This window comes from Molothrus ater, chromosome 1 (assembly GCF_012460135.2).
Source record: "Molothrus ater isolate BHLD 08-10-18 breed brown headed cowbird chromosome 1, BPBGC_Mater_1.1, whole genome shotgun sequence".
In the NCBI taxonomy this organism is placed as follows: domain Eukaryota; kingdom Metazoa; phylum Chordata; class Aves; order Passeriformes; family Icteridae; genus Molothrus; species Molothrus ater.
Window position 1 is genome coordinate 64,285,978 of NC_050478.2, and position 12,807 is coordinate 64,298,784.

The window sequence follows — 12,807 nt, forward strand, 5'->3', positions numbered from 1 at the left end:
ACTGTGTGCTTAAATTAAGAACAAAAGGAGTATCTCAAAGAAGACTGAACAAGAGAGAAGATAGGATTTGAAACTCCAGCTTTCTGATCAGGTGTCTTCTCAAAACCTGGAGCCCCCACTCTTAAAAAACCCATCATGTTTCTCTGCTCTTCAAATCCAGCCATGCTTAGGACTATTAAACCAAACTTTACCAAAGCTGAATTTCTACCATTTCCTTTGTTCCCTTTGCATGTAAAAGAATAGAATAACTGGCAGTTGCTCAAGAATAATTTAAGTCATTCCCTATTTATTAAAAAAAGTCTCTTATTTTATCCCTTAGGTTTCAAATTCTTCATATCAGAATTAATTCTTACAAAGGGAAGAATGTTCCTATCACTGTAAGATGAATCTAAAAACAATTAGAAAATCAGAAGACAGGAATTATTGAACTAACTTCTTATCGCAAGAAGTGATATGAAAGTGCAGCATGAATAGTTGGTTTATTTCTCTAATTGCATATCTTTCTCTGTATCTCCTCCTTTCTTAATGTTTTCAGGTAAAGATCAAGGATACAATTTCTTCCCTATTCCACCATAAAACTGGAGTCAAGTAAAGCCCAGCAAGTCTTGATCTCTGCCATCAGTCTCCTACCTGTTGTCACCCTGTCTGACATCCATGGCCGGAAATGCCTCAAACTGTATTCCATAAACTGTCCAACACTGCTGCTATGACTTGTCTTAAGACTGATGGTCCTCATAGGCAATTCCATTTCTAGTGACAACCACTGTGTGAGACGAAAGGCTTTGCAGTGTTTGTTTTGAGTTGCTAAATTGCTACCACTACAAGTTACTGCATATTGATGCAGTGTCAAAAGAAGTACCATGTTGTGATGTCAGGACACAGCCTTGCCCTCATTTTGTAACCTCCTCTATTGGGCATCAAATTATACTTCCTGGACCACCTTTGAACTGGATTAAAATAAATCAAGTGAAAGGACGCTGTAAGAAAGGAAAGACTTAAGAACACATGGGAACAGTTCCCCAGAAGAATGTTCCTCTCACTCTGCTACAAACATGTCCATATCCATTCTGATCAGGCCGGTAGGCTGGGTTAGAGCCACATGTAGCATCTTGGAGGGTCACACACTGTTTAGATATAGCAGTGGTCTGACTAAGAGCCATGAGAAAGCCTCCTACAGTCTCTGTTCCAGTAAGATGGTTTACAGACAAACAATCATCAATCTGCAACTCCTCATCCCCCACAGCATCTTCGCCAAAACAGAAATGGAAAGTACAGAAAAACCCCCATAGAACCAAGAAGAGGCACTTTAGTATGACAAATCTTTTCTAAACCAAATCACTCGGGTTTTCCAACACAATACAGTCACTGAGACCAAACCCATCTGAGTGTAATTTCAGTTTCAGCTACACTGATAATGCCAGCTTTGCACAACTACAATCAAAGTTTATTGTGCTCTTTCCAACATTTTGAAGTCCTGAAGGAACATGTAAATAGAAATGCCTTCATTGAGCGTAAGTACATTGTCATAAGCCTTAAAATGCCAATCATAATTTAATTAAGGACCATTTATCCTACTTCCAATTGCTTTCCCAAAGAAGCAATCACCAGTGCTTTACATGTTACCTTTAGCACTGGTCTCATCAGACAAGAGGGCTTGTGTTGGCATGGTGGTTTCCCTCTCTGACCAAGGATAAACACCATTCCTTACTGCTTCAAGGCTCCAGCCCTGACATGCCAGACAGCCTTAAAAGCATGCAGAAGCTAACAAGCGGGCTCAGGACTCAAGCTTGTAAGAGAAAAAACAGCTACTTCGGGTCTTCGCAATGGGGGCCATGGGGTGCAAACAGTGGCATTCGTCCCCTGCCACTGGTAGTGCAGTGCTCTTTCTCCTGCTGCTTCCCACTTCAAATTTCAGTGCAGTCATTTCAGTGAACAAAGCTCTTCCTGCTCCTTCAAACCATTTTTATGCATTTAATTGGTGCAGATCTGGGAGCAAAATGAAAACTGCCAGTGCCAACCTGACCAAGGAGCAGCAGTAAATCTGGAATTCTGATTGAGCTGTCCTGTTATGATGCTCCTGGCAAGCTCTTACTAGGCAGCTCGACTGAAACCAGTAACTAAGTCATGATTTAAAACTGGTGAAATACCTGCGCTGCAGTGAAAAATTAGGTACACACTGATTTTGTGTGTGGTTTATACAAAACAGACTTGCACTAGAAAATGTGGAGTACAGCTCATTCCGAATCTACTCTGTCTTATACATGCGCCAGGGGGTGCAGAGCCAGCACACATCCGTTTGCAGGAACAAAACACATCCCTGTAGTACTAGACACACTGAGACAGTGTTTACACACTGATCTGCTAATAAGGAGACTTGGGAATTCCAGAACACGAGATTTATATTTATTGCTATTTTACATTGCCACAGAATGTGCCAAGTTTGGGCACTTTAAATGATGAGGGCTGCTATTGCAAATTCCCTTATCAGTCTTTCACACTACTGCATTACTGAAGCATTCTGATAAGAATGTCTGAAATGTCTGCTATGTTTTAAAACAGCAAACTCTTCCTTTTCAGCTCTGACCCAGCCATTTCAGTCAACAAAGCTCTTTCTAGTTTTTCAAAACACTTTCTACTCACTTAATGATTGAGATCATACTGACTGTCTTAGAAACTGCAACTCCCCAAAATAATCCAGCACAGCTATTTATTTGTGGCTTGATGTGGTATTTTGAGGACTACTATTTCACAAGATGGAATAAAACATGAACATCCATCTTTTGACGAGATCCAAGCTCTGATCACACTTCAGAACATCACACACAGAACATTAACGCACCTTTTAAATGAAGTAAATCAGGAAACTGTGCAACTAAAAGGACCAACTTGCCAAACCCAGCATATGTTTTTGCACTTGCTTTTCCATTCCCAGGCTCACTCAGATCAATGTATATATAGATAGGCATACGTGTATGTGTGTATACATACGCATTTGTTCTCAACCGCATCTCCCAGGAAAGTGCCAGTCAGAGGAAGAACAGTCAGGGAGTAAAAAGCCACTTCTACTATAATGAGTGAAAACAGTTTTATTTCTAGTCATCTTGGGATTGTCAAGGTCTTCTTTGATAGTTTCTTCTAAAACCTGTCTTCTGTAAGTCTTTGAAAAAATATTTGATAGAAAACTTAGCTGGAATTGAATATTAAAATACTAAATTATGAAAGTCACCTATCCCTGCACTCATTTCATTCTGCAAGAACCCCACCTGGGAAGGAAGAAGGGAGAGGTGGAGTGGGAAAAGAACAGCTAATTAGCAAGGTTTCATGATCTAATTCAACATGCCAGCCCATTTGCCTGTCAATCCTGCACATGCAAACAGGATGGAAAGTCTAAGTTTTTCACACTATTATTCCTCAGTTTCACCATTTCTGGTTGTCTGCCTTGGTACTTCTGTCCCCTCACACAATGCCCCAAACTCCCTCAGGCTCCAGAGCACCACCTCTAGAACCAGGAAAGTCATTCACATGCAACAGAATGAACGGGACCGAAGACACCCAGCAGGATGTAATTTTTCTGAGAGCAACGACACTATAGGCTATGAGCAGCTCAAGATAGTCCCTACCACGTAGTACCTCCACTGCAGTCCCAGCAAGCCACCCAAGGCTGAGTGATGCTTGACAGCCTGTACAGTAAAACTGCAGGCAGTACCTGTGCTGGCTGCACAGCCACTGGCACAGACTGTACAGACACACTTGTTGGACTCTCACCAGCAGCACTCTGCTCAGTCTAATTAGCATAACCAGAGAATATGTAAGGAGAGAAGCAGGGCTAATTAGCCAGAGCAAAGCACCTTGTCAGCTTGGGAATCTCTGCAGAGGGCTTGGATGCACAAATAGATGTACCCATCGTGACTGAGCCTTCCTTACTCCCTGCAGTCAGCAGGTATTTCATTATGCCCAAGAACTACTTACTGCTGAAGCAACGTGTCTTGTCATGTGAGAGCAGAGTGGGGTGATTCCTCAGTTCTTAAAGCTGCTTTTTTGAAGCAAAGAACTGCAGGGATTTTATATATCAATGTATGATGCTTTCTCCCATTGCGTGTGCTTAGACAGATACTCAACAGCCTTCCTTTGCATGATCTTTTTTGAGGGAAGAGGATCCTCTTATGGTTGCTGTGTATTTGTTTATTTCTATTTCCTTGTATAGCATTCTAGGTAGTTGAAAAGGAGAGGAAGAACACAATGCTGAGAATAGTTTCACTACTTCACTGTACCTTCCCTATCTCAAAATACTCTCCAGATGGAAAGAGTTTATTTGGAAGTAGGCAAGCAGAAGGCTGACTGAAGAAAAGTGATAATTACATTAGAATAATAACAACAAGAAAACCCGGAGCTAATGAAGCCTGACAGCTTCATTTAATTTAAGAAGAGACTTCACCCTATAATGAAGACATATAAAGCTCTACAGCCCTTTCTACGGATGCCATGAGCAGCAGCAGGACTGCTTACTAAGCCAAATCCCTTCAGCTGAACTGGTTTGACTGGTCAATGATAACAAGAAGGAAGTGCTTGTACTTATATCTCCTTGACGGCTCTGCAGGCTATCCCTCAGGTTGAATAAAGATAGTTATATAAATGTTTTAATGGTTCTGGTAAAAGTAAAAAGGATCCTGGTGATTTGCACTGGGGAATTAACGGACATGTCTTAACACAGAAATATGTTACGAGGACCTTCCCACTTCAAAAGGCAGCAGTACATGACTGAGTGACTAAGAAACATAATTTTGTCTCTTTTCCCTGTAAGAATCTGACTTTTTAACAAAGTCGCTTGCAGAGCACAGCTTTACAAAAAAACCAACAACAAAAACAACAAACAAAAAAATACTCCCTTCAAACAATGTCAAATAGGCCAAAACATTTTAACTGTGAATATGAAAAGTGTCAGTTCCTCTAGTGCTCTTCCTGTTGCTCCACCCTGAGTGTCAAACTCCTTTTTACTTCACCAGAGGTTCATGTTACCTGAAATTTCTTTTTGTCACCTATTTGCATCAGAAATGATGAATCGAGCTGTTGAGAAGTCAAATTTTATCTGCCAGAGACACAAATTCCTGGGAGCTGAAGGCTTAAAGCACAATTTGCCCACTGCTTCCATTAAAGGCATTTCTGTTGCAAGGAATCTCCACAGCTCTGTTTACAAAGGTACACCTGTCTGGGAAGCCGACCCACATTTTGCCCAGCTTCTTTCAACTGACACAGCTTTTGTAATGTTTTAGCAGGATTCATTGCAGTCCAAATGTTGGAAGTGAGACAAAAGTTGCCTTGCACAGAAAACCACAAATAATGTTCCTCCCCTCATCTCATGCAGCCCTCACTCCCCAAACAGATTTCTTCTATTACTAGTGCAATAACTTGGTAATAAGTTGCACTACTGCAATAAACTTTATGTGCCATTGTAGGGAGGGTTTTTCTTTTATTTAAAGAGCTGCCAAGAAAACTCATTAGAAATAAATAAAAAACAGCACCTCCGGTTTGCTTAATCTGTCTCTAGTTCTGACACCTCAACAGGAAAAGAAGCTAAAGGCAATCTGTCAACTTGCTTATCTTCTTCCTCTTGACCTTTGTGCCATCAGGTGCCTCTGAAACATTCATCAGTGTCTGTAGCTGGAAGCAGCTAAGCTGATTAACAACAAGAAACATAAAACTCACTAAGAAGGAAACCTGATAACATCAATACACCCAGTTTGAATAAAAGTATCTGATACTCCTTCCCAAAATATGCATCCATGGTCAACATGCCTAGCAGGCTGCAAACAAACCTGAAATAAATATGAATGAACAAGTTGTTCAGAATAATATTCTGCTAGAAAGGGCTTATGATTCCTCTTAACTAACCTACCACTATCAGCAGCCTTTCCTTTTGAATGCATGCTCCAAAGAGAAAATGAGAAAAAAACCTCCTCTCTAGGAGAGCTTAATTTATATTCTCTTCTTGCTGCTGCTGCTGCCACAAACATTATCAGCTTTGAGAGAAGCACTGGCAGGTTATGAGATACTGTTAGGGTCACCATGGGCGCAGCAAACCAGCTCCCAAGCAATGCTAACCATCACAGCAGCACGAGAAAGCAGCAGTGAAACACAAGAAGCGTAAGAAAAGTGGAAAGAAATTCTCACAGGCATGAGACACCTGTGTTTTGATCAGCTGCACCCCAGAAACAACCTGCAAATAGCAGGGCAGCTTTCATGCCATGCTATAAACCTGTGAAGGCTGGGCTTGGTTCCCAGTGCTTCTTCTTGGTTTCACTGGAAGTCTCTTGGACCAAGCAGAGTTGCCAACAAGGATCAGAAATTTCTCCAGCTGGCACCACCAAATTAAAGATAAGAAACCAAAAGCTACAGTGCTGAACTACAGGAGATGCTTTTTGTGGTCTCATGGACTACACTGGTACTGTGATCATTAAAGGCATAATTCACCTGCCTGCCTTGCTGCATTTACTCACTCCAATGCACTGTGCACTAGGACTGCCTGGACTTCTCTAATGCCAAATCATGAAACAAAGCTGACAGAAAAAAGCTGGGGCAGCAGTTAAAGTGACTGCCAAAGAGAAATCTGTTTGCTCAGGCAAAAGCTGTTCTCAGTCCAAACATGGGAGTCATAATCTTACAGCCATTTGCTTGGAAGACAATGAAGGGAAGGCAGAACAGACTGGGAAACTACAGCTTGCCACAGTAGAGAAGAGAACAATCTTTGTGCCCAGATTTCTTTGCTCTGCAGGGTAAGTTTTACAAAGCTGACAACCAGTAGCAACATGTAGTGGCCTCAGGCATCATGCCTGCCTATCAAAGACTTGGATTTTAGCCCTGGAGAAATTTCAGCTTCTCACTTCTCTGGAACCTATACTGGACAAGAAGAAAGTGAGAGAGTAATGAATGACCTAACTAAAATTAGTTTAATATATGGTTTGCATACTATAAACCATAAACTTAGGATTGCAGGGAGAACTGGGAGGAGATACAGAGAAAGGAAACATCATGTAACACCATCGCCACAGAGATAAAGAGAACCAGCTGGGGCTGCTACAACAGCAAAGTCATCTACTGGAGTGGTAGGGGCTAGCACACTGAATGGAAAGTATGGGTCCAGCAGATAAGCCCTGGAGACAAAAGAGGAAGCTCGGCAGTTCAGGCTGGAAAAGACAGTGAGGAAAAGGTGGCTAAGGAAATCATTGAAGAGTCAGCCAGCAGGAATGTGGAAAAGATAAAGGTAAATCCAAGGAAGCTGCACAGATGTGAATAAAAAAAGGTATTTGGTCTTCTGGAGCACTGGTGGCTTACAGCTTCATCGCTGCACCTCCTTCTGCAGGACTTGAAGCCACCCTGGCCACCTCTCTGCTGGGTGGCAGGTGCAAGCAGGCATAGCCCAGCTCTCGCCTGCTGTCCCTAGGTGTCCATACACTGATCACACAGGGAATCCCCCAACAACAAAACAGCTCAGCTGCTGCCAGCTGCCAAAGCCAGTTTGCCACCCATGCAGTCTGAGGATGGCTGTGGCTTCAAGGCCAACAGAGGGGGTGAGCTGACCTGATGCATAGAAACACCCACCGCCACCACTCACTTTGCATCTGCATAGGCACACTTGCTCTGCAGGATTTCTGCAGCATCCATTTTAATCCAATGTTCAACAGCTAAAGTAAACTGCCAAACTGAAGGCCCAGAGTTATGGTCAGAGACTTTTTTCTGAAGCCCCACAAGAGACTCAAACTGTTTCAGCTTCCTCTCCCAAACGACAGCCTTGAGCTGTTCTCGCCTGGCTGCCGGAAGCCTGTGATGTGAAATAAAAGCCAGGAAATATGACTTTCTGAATAAACATTTATTTGGTGAGAAATACTTCTGATTTTTTGGCAGAGAAATGGTAGAAACCTGAAGCCCTATGTATAGCATGCCTGCAGAGAGCAATTTCTATTTAAAGGGAAGCTGCAGCTGTCTGTAGCTCTTAATGAAGAATAATGCCTAGGAATAAATTACTGCTGTTTCTGAGAGACATTTCTCAAATTAAAGCGATTCTTCCCTTTTTCCCTCTCACTATAAATACCAAGTGGCATGTACTGGGCTGTTGTTTGGAAGAACGGACACATGCAGCTCTGCTCTTTTCTCAGCAGCCTGGTAATTTCCATAGAAAACCATGGGGTGATTTAGCACATGGATACCAAAGTGACGCAAAAGCAGAGACATCCAGAATCATTAAGTCCACGTGTGTCAAAGCTTCCCATAGCTCTTCCAAGGTGTGTACAGCTCAGAACAGAAACCAGGCATCACTTCCAACCATGCCACAAACCCGGTGTGGAGGCTTCAGGCGTGGGAGATGCCACTCACAGAAAACCGCCATGAAAGGCTCGCTGACCTTCCATTTCCATCACTTGCACAAGCCTCCTCCTCCCTGAGGGGCTGCTGCAGCAGCAGGATAGGGAGGCAGAAAAGGTGATGCTCTGGGGAGAGGGCGTGCCTGGGCTGCAGCCAGCCTGGCCAGGCAGCTCAGGAAGCAGCACTGACATCAGCTCCAGGAGCTGTCGCTCCCAGACCCGTCGCAGCTCCACGTGCCAGGAAAAACAGCCGGCAGCCAGGGGGGGAGTACATGGGAGACAGGACCCAGGGTAAAGGAAGCAAGGAGGGCTAAGGAACAGAAAAAGAAGGCAGCAGCTCAAAAATGGGATGGAACTGGGGTTAAGCCATGCGCCACCATGGTCCCCTGGGACCCTCTTCAGTCAGCCCTTACTGCAGCAGGTTCCGCACTGAAGGCAGGGCATAGAAAGCCTCTCTGGGCTAGAAGTGGGGATGTTTACTATCCTACCATCTGCAGTTTGCTCAAAATAACAGTTATAGATATGAGATCAACTGAACACGTTTCTGTTATTGACACATACTGGATTTAGAGATTTATTTTCCATTTCCCACAAACTGTGCCAGAGGTTTTCGCATAAGCACAGAAAAAAAAATAATGTGAAGAAATGCCTGCAAGTGAGGAACATGAAGAGTTTATTCATTGCTCCTGTTAGAATGTGTTTGTGTGGCTAGCACTCCAAAAAAGCTGTGGCATATGTTTTCAGGATGGAAAAAAAAACAAACCTCAGGATACCTACATCCTACCAGAAAATGACAAAACCGTATGCTGGAATACACAAGGTACCCCCTGGCAAGAGCAAAGAAGCCTTGTCTTGCTTCTTTTTTGCCCTTACTAAAATAAACGTTCCTCCTTAATGAACCCTCCTGACATCCCTTTCTCTCTCCCCAGAAGTGGAATATGGACTTGATTTGTACAAGGACTGCTATTCCAGAAATGCATTTCATCCAAATGAAGAAAGCAGGAAAAAGGAAGCGAGAAATTTGTACTGTTTAGTAAACAGGCAGTTTCTAGGTGGATACAAGACACTGGTCTCAATTTACTGCACCCCTCCCTCCTCACACCCCCCCCTTCCTCTGAAATTTGCCTGGGTGGCAGAAGGAGGCAGCAGAAGGGAAGAGAACAGCTACCACTTGCAGTGGGAAAGGTTTGATCATTTTCCTCACATCTTAACACGATGACACCCTGTGAACAGGGAAGAGGGAGCAATATTTTTCAGTAAATTCACTGTGTGCCAGTACTTCCTTTTGGGAGAAACACTGTACCTCCTCACCTCTGGTATTCTTGTCTCCCTAAGAGGTTAAAGGAAAGAGGAGAGGAGGAGCCTAGCTGACTACCTCCTTCTTGCAGCAGTGTCCTCCGAGCAGAAGCCAGGTGACGAAATACACTCTCAAGGAACTGCTAAAAATCTCTCCATAACCTACAAATGATTCCTCAAAAGGAACCAGTCCTGGATGCCAGGGTAAGAACAACTCTCAAGAACATTTTTTCCCATCCATACCTGGTGAGAAGAGTGCTGCTTTTTCTGCACTAACCCAGGCCTCCTGAGTATAATCAGGGTTTTGGCACCACAATAGCAGAACATCACACTGTGCTTTAAAAGGGCTGATTTTAAACCATTTGGGACAGGCCAGAATGTGATGATCACACTGACAGTATCTTCAACAGATATTCCATCCCCTGCAATGGCTGATGATTGCCTCTTTCAGTTTAACTTGCTGATCTGGCACACCACATACCTTACAGGACCAAGGGGATGCTGTCCTTCGTGTGAGGTGGTGCTGCTGTTGTAATCAGTGGAGGTGATTGCAACATCTTAAACAAACATCTCCTGTTATCCCAACAGCTCTGCATGCTAGGATGGTTGTAGAATTTTTTTTTTTTTTTTTTTTTTTTTTTTTTAAGGCTGTCCTCTCCTGTTCTAGGATGCCAGCATGCAAAGTAAGTTCTTGTGGTTATAAAGAAGCCTTTCAAAGAGTGAGAATAAGCTGATATGGCCATACCACAGGTACATGGACAGTGAGAAGCTCTACATCTTAAAGACCCCTTATTCATCTTAATGAGCTACTAACTTGGCAGCTTAGTGGTAACTAGTAAGTAACAATTCCAAATGTTGGCTTTGTTAACTATTTCACTGTAGATCAAAGCAGGTGGGAACGGCAAGAGATGATAAAAAATTTTTCAGTGTCTTCTCTAGTATTTATTTTGCAACTGGTTTTTGGGAAAGCAGCACCACTTGGATTCTGTCTCAATCTGCTTCCCAAAGCCTGAACCCAAAGGGAAAAGCAGAACAAAGGAGGGCATCCAACTCGGAGGGAGCTAGAAGGCATGCCAGAAAATATATTTATATTTACTACATTAATGGAAAGTGCACAAACTACTTTGCTCCAACAACTGGAAGAATCTGCAACTTGTTTTATCACTGCTAACATCTTGAAGGACTACTGGGCATAAGAATTAAATACTAACATAAGAATTAAAAACTAACTTGCCTAACTTGGAAATCCCCATGGTTCTTTCTTAAGAAAAAAATAAGGATTATTCTAAAACCTGGCAGGCAGAGAACTCTCGTTTTCCTCTTTTTGTGAGAATGTTTACATTTGATCTGCATGTTTCCCCATTTCAACCCAGAAAAGCAGTGGGCTTCAAGAAAAAAACAATAAACATAAAAATATTCATGCTTTCTCTTTAGCCATCCCTCATGGGAACATTTTCATTAATACCATAGCTGAATCAAGGTCTCAGTTGAGTGACTGTATTTCCCTTAGAAAGGTGTGCTACTCCACTTCCCATGAACGCAAACTTCTGAGAGGAGCATTTGTACTGGAAATACTTAAACTAATATACAAAACTGACCATCAGGAGTTTGGAATACCAGAAATAACTACAGAAGTAACTACATTTGCATTCCTCTAATTTGAAAGTGGTCAAATAACTTCAACCATTGTGCAAGCATGCATAAAACTCCTGAATCTGACCTGTAGATTCATGGACTGTTAGCCATTGTATTTTTCATTCTTGTTAGGCTACACAGTCACATGGCCTTCCAATGCAGGCTCACACATTTAACTAAAAAGCAATAGCAGTATGACAAATAACTGTAGCACAGTCCAAGGAAAAGAAACCCACCATCCTTCCTTAGATAATACTAGTCTTCACCTAAACCCATTAAAGAAAAAAAATAAGAGGGAGAGAAATTCAAGTCTTTGATGCTCAGTGCATCACAGGGAAGAGACCAAACACTACAGGGCAGATACTACCTCCCAAAAGACACAATTGGAAGTATTTGTTATCACTGCTAGGAACTCACAACATTCACTTTGTTCTTCTTCAGGGAATTATGGATTATCCTTTAGCATGAAGATTTTTCAGAAGCTGCTGGACTGTTCACAGGTCCTCACTGGCTTTCCTTTTTCAAATAAAGTAAGGTAGGCCTGTAAAACAAAAACAAAACCAAGTAAGAAAGGAAAGCAAGGAACAAAAAGAGGAAAATCCATAGAGCTGTTTAACAAATGAACAATTGACTCCTACATCTCCTTGAAGCAGATGCATTTTTAATGAGCTCCCAAGATGGAAATTCTGGAACAGAGTGAGTGTCTAGGATAGGAAGAGTCATTTGCCCTGTACATATTATCACAAAAAATTAAAAGCCAGTTTAGAATTGCTGAAGCAAATACACAATTAAAATAATTCTTGGATACTTCTGTTGTTGTAAAGAGAAAAAGAAAAAACTACTTGGAGTTGCTGTTTAGAAAAGTATCTGCAAACAAAATTCACAATGTGCAGAGCAATCCACACAGGAAGATTTTTGTTCTCAATGAACTCCTCCAAGAAAATGCAAACACCTATCCATTTCCATGGTTATCTGCAATATTATAACAGAGGAGTACTGAATCCAAAAATACACACACACACATTCTTTCTGTTCCTCAGTAGGAAGTATTTTTCATATTTCAGATTTTTAATATTGTGTGGTTCTTTCATTAATTTTTTTGGACAAAATTTAATTGTGGACCAACTCTTAATTTATTTATTTTTTTGACCTACTACACATGGTATCAGACTGTCCTCAGCCTTTTTATTGGGGTCTGAGGAAACTGCTGGGTTTCATTTTTATGTGAACCCCACACAGAATACTTAAAATTGAGTGTATATTTCCACAGGCCCCACATTGAACTTTTTTCCTTGAGCCAGGTTCCCATGGTCTCCTTGTGCTTCCCAAATTCTTAGTTTCACTTTGTCCCACCAACATTTCCTACCTCCTTAATGTAAGGCTTCTCAAACATTTCACATGTTACTTCAGGGTTTGTGCACATGGATCCCATCCTACCAGCCTTATGGTAGAATCCATGTCCTCAAATCAAAAACAAGTGCAGGACCAAACTCTACACCTTAGACAAGGCAAACTCTCTTCT

The 12,807-nt window shown here is 42.1% G+C and overlaps 1 protein-coding gene across 7 annotated transcripts in view; it reads right to left on the bottom strand.

Annotated features, from left to right (window-relative positions):
• The window catches only part of ATXN1 (ataxin 1), a 371,937-nt gene that overhangs the window by 80,339 nt on the left and 278,791 nt on the right, over positions 1–12,807 (bottom strand). For all 7 annotated transcript variants that reach the window (XM_054514234.1, XM_054514235.1, XM_036397890.2 and 4 more), the window contains one exon: positions 11,703–11,826. The gene's annotated coding sequence lies outside the window, so the exon portion shown is untranslated. The remainder of the gene's footprint in view (positions 1–11,702; positions 11,827–12,807) is intronic.